Source organism: Oryzias latipes, chromosome 11, assembly GCF_053564925.1.
Source record: "Oryzias latipes strain Hd-rR chromosome 11, Olatipes_Hd-rR_3.1".
NCBI classification, from domain to species: Eukaryota; Metazoa; Chordata; class Actinopteri; order Beloniformes; family Adrianichthyidae; genus Oryzias; species Oryzias latipes.
Window position 1 is genome coordinate 25,445,157 of NC_136247.1, and position 10,508 is coordinate 25,455,664.

At 44.6% G+C, this 10,508-nt stretch overlaps 1 non-coding gene across 1 annotated transcript; it reads right to left on the minus strand.

The window, feature by feature from the left end:
* Nucleotides 1–556: 556 nt before the first annotated feature.
* On the minus strand, nt 557–1,472 carry LOC101161319 (uncharacterized). The gene is made up of 3 exons (XR_013658936.1): nt 1,371–1,472; nt 1,189–1,283; nt 557–1,000 (listed from the first exon to the last, which is right to left on the minus strand). It is a non-coding gene; the product is annotated as an uncharacterized LOC101161319 (transcript).
* Between the last annotated feature and the right edge of the window lie 9,036 nt (nt 1,473–10,508).

The following is a 10,508-nucleotide window of genomic DNA, read 5'->3' on the forward strand; positions in this document are numbered from 1 at the left end:
AGTATAAGTATAGCAAGTATACTAGAGACCATGTAAATGTAGTGTAAAACGTGAGCAACTCGTTCAGACTAAATTGGAACATTTCTAGTGAACAATATATAGATAGTATATAAAAAGCAAACTTCAATTATACTGCATCACTTCATTACAGACCAAGTAAACTTGTTGTTGCTATTTTCTTAATCAGTTTGAATATAATATCCAAGTTTGGTGTGACTTTTTTCAGTGGATCTTAAAGTGCAGTTTGTATATGTTGTTATTTTCCAAATCTATAATGACAGACTGTTATTTTTGAATATGTATTTTGTCTCAAAAGAACGGGAATTATTAGCAACAACAAAAAACATAAATAAAACATGAGATATGAAATAAAAAGGCATTTTAAAAGAAGCAGCTCTTTTTATTTTGAGAATCCAAGCACACTTTTCATTACACTTTTCTGCTTTTTAAAATTTTATTACAAACGCTTCTTAATGATAAAAGTTAAAACGTTCCTCCTAACAATGATTATCAGGGTTTGCTTCTGGAGCAGATTTCTTGTGACAGAAGTCTGGGTTGATAGAAGAAAACAAACAAACATTAGTTATTTTTGACAACAACAAATGCCTTTACTGTCCTTTCTTCCAGTACTGTGCCCCAATTGTTCAGTTGTCCTCTCCGTGTTGTGGTTGACACTCACCAGCCACTCTGTCATAGACGTACGGCTTCTTTTTAGGGAACCCCAGACATTCAGCGACTTTCTTGTGGTCGTCATGGGCGGCTTTGTGCTGCTCAACGTCCTGATGTGACCCTTCTTACTCTGACTCACAGGATATGAGAGTGAGATCAAACAGTCAAACCGGATGTGTGTTTTCAGTGTGAACATGGGTTTTACTGTAGCTGAGCACGAATCGAAATCTTGAGCACTTGTAAACCAGCAACAAACAATCAGAGCAGGGCTCATAGAAGTCCACAGCTCCGGTGTCATTGTACTCCACAGGCTGTCCGTCCTCCTCCACTCCTGACACACAAACACACAAAAAAAGTAGTGGACAAAGTACACAACTCTTTTTAGGTCATTAAAGAGCCAAAGCACCGGTTTTTGATCCTTTTTGTTTATTTCATGTTTTATAACTATTATTAAAAAACTAAATAACTAATAGATGAATCAATGAGTAAGACGAGCACAACGTCTTTATTGACACTTACGGATGTTGACAGCATGCAGGGTTTGGAGCTCGGTGTCATTATTAGATGTTACGGTCACATTGATGAAGCTCGTAGTGCAGGAAGAAAGGTTGTGACTGAGAAAAAGCAACACAAACCGACGTCACATCAACAGGAAACGTCACATGGAATGATACGCTTTAAGTTCCAGAGGCAGAACTCACTGGAATATGGTCCTCTTGATGTACGAGAAGGTTTTGTTGTCTGGAAGGGGTTTAAACTCCACGTGTGAGCTGGAGACATTTGGCATCAAAGCTTCAACTGCTTCATGGTCGGACACGCCCCAGACCAGAACCCAGTTCCTGAAAATCTGCATGAAGCAAAGGCGTGTTTGAATCAGTGGCTGAGAACATGTTAGAATTTAATAATGAAATAAAAAACACAAAAGTTTGAAATGTTTGTGGAGCAAATGAAGGGAAATGTTGCACATCAGAGCACGACTTTTAGGGGTCACTACAGTCGATCATCTGCCTCCATCTATCCTTATCCTCCTCAGTCAAACCTCCACCTCTAGATGTTCCTCCACCTGCTCACCACCCACAGCGAGACACAAGAGTCAAAGAAGATGAGCTCTTCAAACGTCTCCTTCAATCTTTCCTTCACACTTGCAGAACACATCTCCATAACCTGCTGATCCATCATGCCGTCAAACTTCCCCCGCCACGATGTCCTCATGAAAGCGTCTCACCCTCACCATGTCTCACCTTGTCTCGCCTTGTTCAGGTCTTTTGTCGGCAGCCTTTTGGTCAAACCGTCACACTCGGAGGCGTTGGGAGCTGCATGTGAGCCGATCACTGCCAGCAGCAGCAGCACTGAGATCTTCTCTGCACTCATCTTTATCAGACACAGAAACTCTGCCGCACTGACAGGAGCTTTTAAAACCTGTAATGGGGTCAACTCAAAGTTTGTGTGTTCTCGGTACACACAAATCACTTCTTAAAGCGAAATGCCAATGATTAATGGGATCAAACAGACAAACAAAATCAATGTGACTCTACTCAGAGAATATTTAAAGAGATGTGATTGAGAGAAATGCATCAATTTTGTTTTTTCTGAAGGAAAAAGACAGCTTGAACCACTATGCATCATAGATTGCATCACCTGGTCAGAGCTGCACATGACAAATTTACACAGAAACCCTACATATTTCTTTTTTTAGTGGTTTTGTTTCAGTAACATTAGGAACAATTTTTGTCTGTTTGTTTCCAGTTTGACGTTGCACAGTCAGAATGAATGGGAGCATGCACCTGAGCTGCACTGTAAGATTTGAACCTGCCTGAGTTAATTAAAAGTACTGCCTTGTTGGGTAGAGTTAAAGATTCCCTTGTGCTATCTTAGACAATATAACATTGGGAGTAGGGTCATGTAGACCCACTAGACAGTGCGCTGAACCTTTTCTCTTCAATGATTTGTGATCTTCACTGGTGTCCATGGATAACATGAAATCCTCTTCACCTTTATCCACATTTGTCATGGTAGGGAGAACACATCAATGGTCATCTCACCCCATAGGATAGCACAAGCGACATTCTGGGTTCCGTTTCTTGAGTGAAGACCAGAATATAACATGGTGGCAGCGGCGGAGAACTTTGTCTGAAAACCAGTTACAGAGTTTTGCAGCGCATCTTAAGGCGCGGGAAAATCAGAGACCTGCATTACGTGAAGCCGTGGAAGGTCTGAAACCTCCCCAGCCACTCTGCTTTGAGTCCGGTAACCTTTTAAAGATTTGGAAGACCTGAAGACAATTCATTTTTTATGTGGATTTTACTGTTCCCGCCTACGCCGAAAAACAAAAGTTAAACTCTTTCCCTATCTGATTGATTGGAGAAAGTGGCAGAGAGCTTCTAGAAACACTGATGAGTGAATCGGCGCTGGATGCTTGGAAGATTGCAGACATAATTGAGAGATTTAATGATCACTGTAGTCTAGGCACTAATGAGACGCTGGTTGCGCAGAGCCACTGAACCGTTGTGAGATAACAGCAAAGCAATTTCTGGACTACTGTTGGAGGAGGTGCATGCAGTGCAAAGAGCAGAAATCATAGACAGAACCGTGTCAAAGACTGGAAGTTTTGTGGGACAACACATGACAGAAATAAGGAGAAGTGCCCAGCTTATGGTAAGAAAATGCAAAAAGAGTGGCAAAGAGAACCATTTTGCAATAAAGTGTAAGATGCCAGCAGAGTATAGTAAAAGGAGATCAGTGCATAATGTGGCTGAATGCGGCAGCAATGAATATGACGAAATCTTATGTGTAACAGGGTCAGAGGCAGAGCATGCAACAGACATTAAGAAGGCAGCAGAAACTAAACTTTTTGCTTGCATGCTCTTAGGAAAGATATTGTAAATTTCAAATAGATTGTGGTGCTACTTGCAATGTTATCCCAGTTAACTAACTGAATCCTGATGTAAGACTGGAAGACACTTCTAGTTATATACAACAAAAGCAAGCTTAGACCACTAGAAAAAAACTTTACAAGCTGGAGTTCCAGGTCAAGAATAAAGACTGCTCTGTGCTGCTGTAAGGCAAAAAAGTGAGTGTGGCCATGAAACTCATTAAGTCCATTATGAGAACATCATGGCAATGGACAGCATCGTCACCTCACATACTCCCTCAACAGAGCAGTGGACATTAGAACAGATAAAAACAGAGTATGCAGATGTGTTCACTGGAGATGGATATCTAGGTGGAGTATACAAAGTTGAAATAGATGAGTCCATTAAACCTGTGCAGCTAACAAAGAGACGTGTTCCTGTAGCAATGGTGAAACCACTTAAAAATGAACAACAAGACTTAGTGCACAGAGAAATAATCTCGCCTGTAGAGCCAAGCACAGACTGGATTAGCAGTATGGTGGTCGTCCAAAAATCAAATGGGAAACCAAGGGTTTGCATTGATCCAAGACCTCTAAACAAAGCAGTGACAAATGTAGCACTGAGATCCAGTAGTACCAGGACTGAAAGTTTCTGACAGTCCAGGTTACATCTAATATCATTTACTATCTTAACAAGGGTCATCTCTGTGCTGTGGTTTGTCCTAAAACTGGACTGATATTTTTCAAAGATGTTATTTCTATTTAAAACTAATTAAATTTGATTAATGAGGGTCTCAGGGATGGGATGTCCAGTTTAGTTTGGACTGTTTAGTTAGTTCGAGTATTTTCCTATTGAATTCTATATATTTATGCTCCTTTTGATTGTATGTACCAACCTCATTCAATCCAGGACCCTTCATCACACCAAGACTACAACCCACATCTGAAAATAAATCCATTACTTACCTTCCAACTTACCTTTGATTTCCTTCCGGGTTCCTGCAACTGGGTCTGCCACGCCTACAAACTATGACAGAATGAACTGGCCTAACTCCAGACCCAACTGACCCGGAAGGACTCCGCTACTCTGTCAATCAACAAGGTATCATCCTGGGACGCCAAGCCGAGGCCTTATCCGAAATACCGTCCGACCAACAAGACCTCTTCCGACGCCTGGATAGTATGACACAAATATTAATGGAATTAACTGGAAAAATTTCTAATCCTGCCACCACAGCCTCGCTTCTTACTTCCGGCAATTCCTTCACTTCCGCATGACCCCGGAAAACTGCCGCATGACCCCGGAAAACTTCCACCTCCAACCTGAGCCCGTCTTCGGCGACGTCGAACCATGCAGTGGTTTTCTTCTCCAGTGTCAAATGCTGTTTCAACAAGCCCCGAGGTACTACTTTTCAGATCACAGTAAAATTACGCTAATTATCAATTCTTTAAGAAACAGAGCATTGCAATGGGTTCAAGCATTCCTGGTGGCCAATCCCATTTCTCATCTGCCCTTCGACCGTTTTATTGGAGAGTTCCGGCTGGTGTTCAATCAACCCAGTAAACAAGAGGAAGCCACCAGAAGACTTCTAGCCCTCAAACAGCGTAACCGATCTGTCAGTGATCATGTCATTGATTTCAGGATTTTAGTGATTGAAGCAGGTTGGTCTGACACTGCACTCCGAGGGGTTTTTCTATCAATCCTTAAACAATTCCATCAAGGATCATTTATGCACATAACCAGAGACTAATATGTTTGAAGATCTTGTCTCCGCAGCCCTCTGCTCCGATACCCGTCTATGGGAGCGTCAAAACAAACGTATTCTTCAAACCTGTAAGATCCCATCAAAACCAACTTAAAATATGACTTCTAACTCACCACCTGCTGTTTTGTCCGAAGTTCCCCGTAGTCTCCCGGAAGAACCTATGCAGATTGGACAATCCAAACTATCCGCAGAAGAATGTCAGAGACACAGAGAGGAAGGAACGTGTTTTTTTACTGCGGACACCAAGTTAACCAATGTTCATTGCGTTTAAATTTCAGAGTCCCCTGCTAGACGACAGGGTGTGGGCAGGTGCTAACACAACTTCTTCTAAAGACTTTCTTTTTTGTCCTGTCAAGCTTTGTCATCAGTCCGAGTTCGCCAGTTTCCAACCCCTAATCGATTCTGGCGGCAAACAGAGTTTTATTGATCATAGTCTTGTTTCGCAACTTTCCCTACCCATCGTCGTTCGTCCATCGTAATCGATGAGGACCATCTAAGATCATCTGGGTCAGGGAGCGTAGGTGCGCAGATGGCTAGTCAGTCCTATCTGCGCACGAATGGTTCTGGGACAGTGAGGGCAGGGAAGGGAGGCTGTTGTTTGGGGATTAGCCACACGGGCCTTTCTGGCTTGGCGCTGCAGTTGAGCAGCAGCTGTCCTATTTGCTTCGCACCATTCTGTGCCTCTTTGGACTTGGGAACGCCAGCTGCTTTTGTTCATGGCGTCCTTTTCAAAGCAGGCAGGGTTCAGGTTGAAGGCTTTCAGGGAATATTTAAGAGTGTCCTTGAAGGGTTTCTTGGGACATCCCACAGAGTGTTTCCCTTGCAACAGTTCACCATACAGGAGTCTCTTTGGCAGCCGGTGGTCTGGCATGCGGACGACGTGGCCTCCCCAACGTATTTGATACTGCATCAGGATGGTATGGATGCTGGGCAGCCCAGGACGGGCAAGGACTTCGGTATCAGGGACCTTATCTTGCCACCTGATGGCCTGGAGGGGTCTGAGGCATGAGGTGTGGAAATGGTTCAGCTTCCTGGCGTAGCGCTGGTACACTTTCCAAGTCTCGCAGGCATACAGTAGCGTAGGGAGGACGATGCAGGGCTCCAGACTCCGACTCGCATTTTGCGACCAAAATTTGAGTGTGCGATTGAATTTTACATCCAGTCGCACATGTGCTACCAGTAAATTTGCCTCCCCCACCCTTCGTATTTTTAATACATCAAACGTAGAAGGGGCACGTCAATGATCAATGAAATAATCAATGAAACGCAATCACACACTTGCGTGATACCTGTCTGTGAGGCGGCAAATGCGTGTGAGAAGAATAGGGAAAGCCACTGTGAGTGGCTAAAATGCATGTAGGGGGAGGGGCCTAGAGATAATCGCGCGCGCGTAAACATCTGTGGGAAGGAAACGGAGACAAATATCATCACAACCTGATATATGCGTCTGAGCTATGAGTGAGTGAACTATTGATTCGTTCTTCCAACCTGTGGCTGGTGTACCAGTCTACAGCAGGGGTCTCAAACTAGCGGCCCGCAAGATATTTTGCGGCCCCCTTAATATGAAAAAGTTCAATTTTAATGCGGCCCGCCAGTTTGTATGAAAGACACTTTTTCATTGTCATGCGCGGAGCTGACCAACCAATCACAGTGGGGTATATGACTCTTGGGGGGCGTGACAATGACAGGGTTTGAAAGCAGGAAACCTGACAGCCCCCTCCCTCCCCGGACCACATTAAGGAGTTCCTTACTTTCCTTTAGAACGTATCTATTCGCTCGTATTTTTCTAAATACATGCAGTCCGTGCTGAACTTTTCTCTGGGTCGCACAGACCCGGAGTAAGGTTTAGGGTTTTGGTCAAGCACGCGGCGGCGTGTCACCCCCGACCACAAACGGTTTATGCACGGCTGTTTGGGCAGCTCACCGCTCCTGCGGGAGTCGGGTCAGCTGAGGAGAATAAATGTCCCACACCAACATGGGTGACGGGGCTTGAACTTTAAATATTTGCGAGTGACAAGATTTAGTCTTAGACACACTGAAAACACGTTGGGGAAAATGCAACGATAGACGTGTTTAAGATGATCCAGCGCCGCGCCTGGATTGTTGGGGAGACCAGGCGGGGGGGGGGGGGGGGGGTGAAGGCGAATGAAGGACAACAGGAAATTGGAGTTGTCCTTACCATTAAATTTAGTTTTAATATTCCTCTCTCCCTCAGTATGATCTGTGTTATTATATATTTTATGATTATTTTAATGTTTTGTAATGTATGTAGCCTTTTTTTAATCAATTGGTATTTTTAATTATTTTGATTGATCACTGAACTACAAAAACCATCAGCACACATGTCCCATAATGCATTGTTTTGTAGTCTGTAGGGCAGCTTTCAGTCAGTGCAGTCCTAAATTTCCAGCTGCGTTCGCTCAGTTTGGGGCCTTGCTCCCACCCCTTTCTCGTGATATTTTTGTTTTGATTGACAGGAGATGTTGGAGCAAAAACAAAAATATACGTCTCACACCAGGTGATCTGTGCAGCGTTACGTCCACCTGGGTGATCTCAAACACGCTTATTGCGCATCTTGGCTGCACTTATTTGGTGTCACCAACATACATTTCCATCTGTTTTCTTTACTTATTTGTACTGTCATGACAGCGATTCTTTTGTCAGTTTACCTTCTTGTTGCATCTTCAAAAGTGCAGATTAAAATGTGACACTGAATTAGAAACAGCACATTGTAATCTCTGCATCTATTATTAAAGTATTTATTAGTAATACAGTGGAAATTAGTAGATTGGGTTAGCATGTTGATTTACGGTATGCGCCCCTAAATTTTCTGGTTGTGCCCCTAAAATTTTCAGTTGGGGGCCACTGTGCTCCTAGTGAAAAAACTTAGTCTGGAGCCCTGCGATGGCACAGTACACCTTCAGCTTGGTGGCTAGGCTGATGCTTCTTCTGTTCCAGACATTGGATTGAAGTCTGCCAAAGGTTGCACTGGCTTTTGCAATTCTTGCGTTGATTTCGTCATCAATCACGCTATGGGACAGTGAGCTGCCAAGGTAAGTGAACATATCCACTGTGTTTAGTCTCTGGCCGTTGACGTAGATGTTTGGTTCTACGTAAGGTTTTCTTGGGGCTGGATGGTACATGACTTCGGTCTTCATGGTGCTGATGGTGAGACCAAAGTTGGAGCAGGCCTCTGCGATCCTATCAACACAGTGTTGCATGTCAGCTTCTGAAGTTGCGTTGAGGGCACAGTCATCGGCAAACAGGAACTCTCTGATGATGTTTTCTTAACCTTAGTTTTTGCTTGGAGCCTCCTCAGCTTGAACAGATTCCCATCCGTTCGGTAGCGAATCACAATTCCTGTATCGCCATTTCTGAATGCATCAGACAGCATGGCCAAGAACAAGAGGCTGAAAAGAGTTGGGGCCAAGAAATCCTTGTTTAACACCATTGGTGACGGGGAATGGCTGGTATGCTTCGCCGCTGTCCTGGACTCTGGCTTCTCTGCTGACAGTGTCAAAGGCTTTGGTGAGGTCGACATACGTAGAGAATAGGTCGATGTTTTGTTCTTGGCACTTCTCTTGGAGTTGTCTGGTGGCAAAGACCATGTCAATTGTTCCTCGGTTTTTCCTGAATCCACATTGGCTTTCTGACAATAGGCCCTGGTCAAGATGCGCTGTAAGACGATTTAGGAGAAGCTTGGCGAGAATTTTTCCTGCGATGACAGCAGGGAGATTCCTCTATGTTTGTCGCAGGCTTGACGGTTGCCTTTGCGCTTGTACAGATTTATTATGGAAGCGTCTTTGAAGTCTTGTGGCACTGTCTCTGTCTGCCAAATGGTCACAAATAGCTGGAGAAGCTTGCTCGACAGTGCCACTCCACCTTCCTTGAAGACTTCAGCTGGGACGGCATCTACGCCAGGTGCCTTGCTACTAGACAGTTGTTTGATTGCTGACTGAACCTCTTCAAGAGTGGGTTGTATGTCAAGCGAGTCATCCACTTCTACTTGTGGCAAGCGATCGATGGCTTCATCGTTGATGGTGGACGGTCGATTCAAGATGCTGTCAAAGTGTTCAGCCCACCGTTCTAGTATGCGCTGCTTGTCTGTGATCAGGTTTGAGCCATCTGCGCTGAGAAGCGGTGACGCTCCGGATGAAGTCGGGCCGTACACTTCTTTGAGACTGGCATAGAAGTTTTTCATGTCATGTCGATCAGCATAGGCCTGGATTTTGTCAGCCTTATTCCTCAACCACGAGTCTTGCATCTGGCATAGATTTTGTTGGACTACTTGTTATTGTATTCTTAATATTGTTCAGTGTGTCTTTTTTGCTAACGGACATTGGGTCTTCATGTAGCGCCTTAAGGGCTTTGTGTTTCTCTACAAGCAGATGTTGAATCTCCATGTTGTTCTCGTCGAATGAGTCTTTGTGGCGCCTACTTAAGGACCCAAGAAGCTCTGTCGCAGTTTTGTATACAGCCGAGCGTATGGCAGCCCATTCTGCTTCCACATCAAGGTTGGTCATCGGGGTGGACTCCAGGCTTTCTTTTAGCGACTCTGTAAGTGATTCTGACACTATCCTGCTCTTCAGTTTACCTATGTTTATGCGCTTGGGTAGTTTCACGCCTTGCGGCTGCCGCATCTTGGTGAGATGTGAAGATTAAGTTTGGAGATGATGAGACGGTGGTCCGTCCAGCAGTCTGCGAGGCCAAGGCCACACATGGACTTGGTCACCCGTACGTCCTGCCTGTCCTTCTTCCTGACGATGACGTAGTCAATGAGATGCCAGTGTTTAGAGCAAGGGTGCATCCATGATGTCCTGTTTCGGGTAGGGACATCATGGATGGTGATGAGGAGCTCATGCTGTGCACAAGTCTGCAGAAGGAGAAGGCCGTTGCTGTTGCAGCTGCCGATGCCATACTTTCCGATAATTCCCTCCCATGAAGTACTGTCAGAGCCGACTCTGGCGTTGAAGTCACCGAGAATGATGAGTTTGTCGGCCTTTGGAACAGTGGCAATGGCAGTGTTGAGCTCTTCGTAGAACTGGTTTTTAGTTTCCTCTGGGTTGGTCAAGGATGGCCGCATAGACACTGATGATGGTGAGGTGTTTCTTCCCTTGACATAGAGGTAGTTTCATGGTCATCAGTCTGTCATTCAGGCGTTTTGGAAGACCTGATAGTTTCTTCACCAGAGTAGTCTTAATAGCGAAACCTACCCCGGCCTC